The following is a 6,373-nucleotide window of genomic DNA, read 5'->3' on the forward strand; positions in this document are numbered from 1 at the left end:
CATCGATCACATTGCAAATGCAAGAGGATGAAAGACATAGTCATCCCTGTCAGAATTTGAACATTGAGTGTGAAGATGGACGAAATACCGCTAGCCATTTCATCCGACATGCCCGCCCATCACCATTATCACTGAGATAATAAGAAACATCATCATCATTTAGCGTCTGTTGTCCATGGTGATATGGGTTGGACGGTTTGACCAGAACTGGTAGCTCGGGAGACTGCAACAAATGCCAGTCTGGTTTGGAGTGGTTTTTCTATGCCTGGATACTTTGCGGTCGTCGACCCATGCCATGCTGAGTTTGTATGTCTTCTCTTGCATTTCCTGATAATTAGATTAGCAATCAAGAGCTGATCCTTCGTATCCTGGCTCCTTTTACTGTACCCTTTTTGTTTAATGGGTAGCAACCTACTTTTTCCCAAGTATCTGTACAGTCCAGCAGCCAAATTACCTGACATTAGTTTCCATGTGAGCAGAAAGCATGTTATTGTTCTAAAGTTGGATGCAACATTTCCCTTTCCAGGATCCTTGGCACATAACAATGTCTTTCCCTTTGTCTTCCATTTGGGTACTGCACCTTCCTGCAAGCACTCATCTAGCTGTTGCACTCTCCTTTGATGGATCCCTCTCAGCTTCTTCATCCAATAATCTGGGACCCCATCCAGTCCTGGGCTCTTCCAATTGGGAATTTTCTTAAGTGCTTTTTTATCATTTCTGTAGTTATTTTTATGTCTTTTTTACCTTCTATATTTCTTAACCTATCTTGGATTTCATGCAGCCACTCTGCTTCATTATTATCATCTGCAGATTGGTACCAGATCTCTCTCCAAAATGCCCTACTTTCCTCTGCTTCTGGTATCATTGTTATGTGTAATTGTCCATCCAGTTCCTGAAACAGTTACTTCTGATATGCTTCTAACAATCTGTTCTGCTTGAATTATTTTCTTCTATTGACATATCTTTCCTGTTTTGCTTTGATTGCTCCAACTCTTTGTTTCATTTCTTCCAATATCTCATCATACAATTTATCTCTTATTCCATCTGTCCTTTCCAGCATCATTCTTATACTTTCATTCTGCAATTCTCCTCTTCTCAATCTATCAACTTGTCCTAAATGTCTTTGTTCCTTACAAATTCCTCTACACCAGAACGGTTCTTTACGTTCTGTTTGTTCTTTCCTTTTCTATCCAATTCTATCTGCACCCCAAATAATCTTGTGAGTTTCAGTGATATTTCTCGTATGGAACAGCCCAAGAACTGAATCTATCTTTCTGGTTTCAACCTTGATCTTGCATTGGTCAATGTACCTCAGATTATGGGGGGGAAGGGTCTTGATCCTGGTCTTCTCAAATATATCCTCTCTACGTCTTGTTGGGCATCACCGTATTATTGGGATACAGCTCTTCCTATTACTTCTGCTTAATTTGTGGAGAATGCATTTACATTTACACTTTGCTCTACATCTTCACTGCCCTTATTTATTTCTCTGTTCTCACTGGGCACATTATCTGTTGGTGAAGGATTATTTCTCCTTTCTACTTTTCTTTTTATCTCTTCAATTTCCATGTCCGTTAACCACCTTTTTTCTCTAATTGCTCTTGCCTGGTCGGCTAACAATTGCTCACTTGTTTTAAAGATTCCTATCTCATTCCATTTGGCTCTCATTCATTGTCAGAATCCCCTTCTGTTGAGTTTGTTCCTGATCCAGCATTCAATTTGATTTTGTGTACAAGCAGCCTGTGGACTAAAATAGCATAGATTTTGTTTCAGTCATGCTAATCTGACCAGATATAGAAAGACAGGCAATTTTTGGTTCACCTTTTCTACAACCTCCCAGGTGAGTGGTGCCCTCTCCAAATGGAACTGGTCAGACACCCATGCAGCAACTGAATTTTACCACTGTCTTGGGCGGCAAGGAGACGATTTTATATCTAGCATGGGCTGCCTACGTGCAGGTCGCTGACTACATGCTTCCAACCTGTAAGGTCTGCTTGCTTCACCACCTTCCTTTCACTGTAGGACTTCCGAATAAAAATAAAATAAAAATATACTAAAAATGAATACATATATAAATATATACTAAGAATAAAGATACATACATACTGAAAATAAATAAATAAATAAATATATGTATACATATATATATATACATAGATATTGGGGGAAAAAATCAGCACACATCGAACAGAGGTCAGCAATGCCTGTCTAGAGCTGTAGGTCTAATAAGGCTTGAATGATACCTCATAAATCCTCTCCACTTTATTGACATTATCCAGAGACAAGCTGGAGCAATATGTCTGATCCCAATATGCACCACAGGCTCAATGATGTGCGAATGCTATGATCTCTAGCACAAACCAAATAACCTCAAAATGTCCAATGCCGTTCCCTGCATATCTGGTTTTATATCAAAGTGACCTTCTTCTAGAGACATGCTTCAATAGAAGCTGAGGGGCACTCCCAGTGGTTTTTCAGCACACCAGACACCATCCCAGATATTCTGCATACACGGTCTATTGCATTAGGTTCATCCGACTTTTCAGCAGGTCTTGTTTGTAATCTTGCTGGGTTTCTAGCAACCCTCCTCACCAGGATATTCTGGTGGGTGTGCCAGTTTAGTCGCCGACATACCCAAACATGCAACATGTTTTACTGGATTCCATGTTACCAGTAGCACTTAAGAAAATCTCATAAGTGACCTGACATATATATATATAAAATCAAATCAATCAAACCAAATAAAAATAGATGAACATCAATGGAATTTGTATCCCTGTGGGTGGCACATAAGAAAACGATCCGAACGTGACCGTAGCCAGCACCGCATCGACTGGCCTCCGTGCTGTGGGCACGTAACAAACAACATCCGAGCGTGGCCGTTCGCCAGCCTCGTCTGGCACCTGTGTCGGTGGCACATAAGAAAACACCATCCGAGCGTGGCCGTCTGCCAGCCTCGTCTGGCACCTGTGTCGGTGGCACATAAAAACACCATCCGAGCGTGGCCGTCTGCCAGCCTCGTCTGGCACCTGTGTCGGTGGCACATAAAATCACCCACTACACTCTCGGAGTGGTTGGCGTTAGGAAGGGCATCCAGCTGTAGAAACACTGCCAGATCTGACTGGCCTGGTGCAGCCTTCGAGCTTGCCAGACCCCAGTTGAACCGTCCAACCCATGCTAGCATGGAAAGCGGACGTTAAATAATGATGATGATGATGATGATATGTATGTATGTATATATATATATATATATATATATATATATATATATATATATATATATATATATATACACGAATACATATGTACATATATCCATATATATATAAAAGGAACCATTCAAGTGTGATTGTTACCAACGTCGCCTTACTGGCACTTGAGCCTTGTACTAGTAGGGGGCCAAGAGTACCATCCGAGCATGATCGTTACCGACATCGCCTTGCTGGCACCTGTGTTGTTGGCATGTGTACAAAGATTAGAGCAAGGTCGGTGCCAGTACCGCCTGACTGGCCCCCATGCCGGTGGCACGTAAATAGCACCCACTACACTCTCGGAGTTGTTGGTGTTAGGAAGGGCATCCAGCTGTAGAAACTCTGCCAAATCAAGATTGGAGCCTGGTGCAGCCATCTGGTTTGCCAGCCCTCAGTCAAAATCGTCCAACCCATGCTATCATGGAAAGTGGACGTTAAACGATGATGATGATACACACACACACATACATATATATATATATGTATGTGTGTGTGTGTATCATCATCATCGTTTAACGTCCACTTTCCATGATAGCATGTCACCACAACTCATATTGGTTTGGAGCAAGTTGAGAGCATTCATTCACTGTAAGGGCAATGGCTTCATCAAATTATTATTATTATTATTGAGTGAGAGAGTAGTGCATGCCATCAAAGTGATACTGGGGTAAAATATGAAGCCCAGAATACCCATCATGACTACCCATCTGATAAGGGTACACCAGGCACATGCATCACAACCATATATATATTTTGGAAGGTTTGGAGATGATGTACAGGTATTTTATATTAGAAGAAATGAGGTACTCAGAAAATCGGATGGTTTATATTTACAGATATTTATTTGTATATTACATTTTTTATATATATATCATATCAGTTAGATCATTAGCGCTTTCTCCCATTCTAGTGGGGTTTCCAAATCAAACTAAGTTCCTGTGTGAGGAGTTTTGACCATTTTATAGTGGTATTGAGTTTGTAGTGGTGGGGAGGAATATAAGACAGTACAAGAGGGTGATGGATGAGGAGAAAGTGAGAGAGAGAACATGTATGTATGTGTGTGTGTTTTTGTATCTGGGATGGGTGCTAAAGAAAAAGAAGGGAAGGGAGAGGAAGAAGAAGAAAATAATTTTTTTGGTCTGCTGGACACAATATTGACTCCAAGGGGGTTCTAAGACCTTGGGAAAAAAGAATTTCAGTTTTGACCATTTCACAGTGTCACTGAGTATGTGGTGGTGGGGAGGTAGACCATAAATTATATTTCTTTTTATCATTGTGAGAGAGAGTGTGTGTGTTTAATTAGGTGTGACCAAGGAAGACCATTGCTGACCTTCAGGAACATTGTGCACTCTTGGACTAACTTATATTTTGCATTTGTGGCTCTGTTGGTGAGTGACGAGGCCTGCTCTTGACAAGCATTCACGACTGCAAACATTGCAGACCAAGCTTTCCCCATTAATATATATATGATGGGCTTCTTTCAGTTTCCATCTACCAAATTCACTCATGAGGCTTTGGTCAGTAGACACTCTTTAGTAGAAGACACTCTTTAAAGTATAGAGTTGAACTTCATGTAGCCACCTGTCGGCAACTTTTCTCCCCCACCCATTTTGTAGGGGGTATTACTCATTTTTCTGGGCTCTTTTCACAGCTGTACCCTGTTCGAAATTTGGATTAGTTTTCGTATGAAAAGAAAAAGAACAGAGTGGGGGCTTGATTGTAGTTTGTGGAGAAAACATTAAACATGCCTGAAAATAATTAACGTGGTCTTTCCCCCCAACTAAAAGACATGAAGAACTATGAAAGGAGGTGAATAAGTACTGGAGATGGGAGGAAAGAAGAGAGAAGTAACAGTGGATTGTTCTAGAACTGCCAGAATGAAAGACTTTCCCTCTTCTTCATTGTTAAGAGTAAAGAAGCAAGGAAAGATCGATCGTATTCCAGTCTAATTGTCATTTTAAATGACTGAGGCTTTCCTTTCTCTGTCTCTCTCACTTCATTCCTTTTCTCTACGGTTAAGAGGGTGAAGGTGCTTAGGTGTATTCGGCCCATGATCGTAAAGTCACGAGAATGATTCCCTGCGGTGCACTGTGTTTTTGAGCAAGGTACTCTACTTCACTTTGCTGCAGTGTACTCAGCTTTCAAAAGTGAGTCGTAGCTGTAATTCAAAGGGGTCAGCCCTGTAACATTCTGTGTGAGGCTGAATCTTCCTGAGAACTAACTTATGGTATGCATGTCTGTGGAGTATTCAGCCACTTGCATGTTAATTTTATGAGCAGACTGTTTCGTTGATCAGATAAACAGGAACCTCATCATCATAACTAATGGAGGGCCATTTTTTAAAAAGAGTGAAAGAAAAGGAAATGCTCCAAATCGTAAGTCAAAAATGTCGTGTGTTTAGCATTATCAATGAAAGCTAAGACGAAATTATTGCTATTCCGTCGTGTATTCACCCTCGACTCACACTCAGTTTGATAATAACAGCCTGTGATCTGGGGGCTTTGCCTCCTGATCTGTGAGGCCCACAAATGCCACTGTTATGATTGGATTAACATCCATATTGACCTAAAGATTAAAATGATTTTCCTGCCCCTATATAAGATCTTTATTTGTTTTCTTCCAATCTCTTGAAGGTCTGTCTTGCTCCAGTTCACTCAGCTGGCCAAAATGAATTCTAGCTGTAATTCAAAGGGGCAAGCCTTGTCAATTTCTGTGTGAGGCTGAGATAATGATATGCATGTCCGTGGAGTACTCAGCCACTTGCGAGTTAATCTTATCCTCGTGTGGTAATGAAAAGCGATAGTGACATCCAATACTTGCTGCAGTTATTTGCTTTGATTTAACTACGTGTCTATGTATCAACTTTTCTTTGGATCTATGTATCTACTATTTCTATCACTTTCTCTCTCACTTCCTCTGTGTCCCTCCTCTCTTTTGATTTAACAATGTGTGTATGTAACATATCAACATTCAAAACAATACAAACACCAACACCAATCACTGCCTCTCACTCTCTCTCTCTTTCACTCTCACTCTCTCTCTCTCTCTCTTTCTCTTATTCTCTCTCTCTCTTTTTTCCTCTCTCTCGCTTTACCACTCACTTCTTTGCAATAAGTGTGACA

This window comes from Octopus sinensis, unplaced genomic scaffold (genome assembly GCF_006345805.1).
Source record: "Octopus sinensis unplaced genomic scaffold, ASM634580v1 Contig17967, whole genome shotgun sequence".
In the NCBI taxonomy this organism is placed as follows: domain Eukaryota; kingdom Metazoa; phylum Mollusca; class Cephalopoda; order Octopoda; family Octopodidae; genus Octopus; species Octopus sinensis.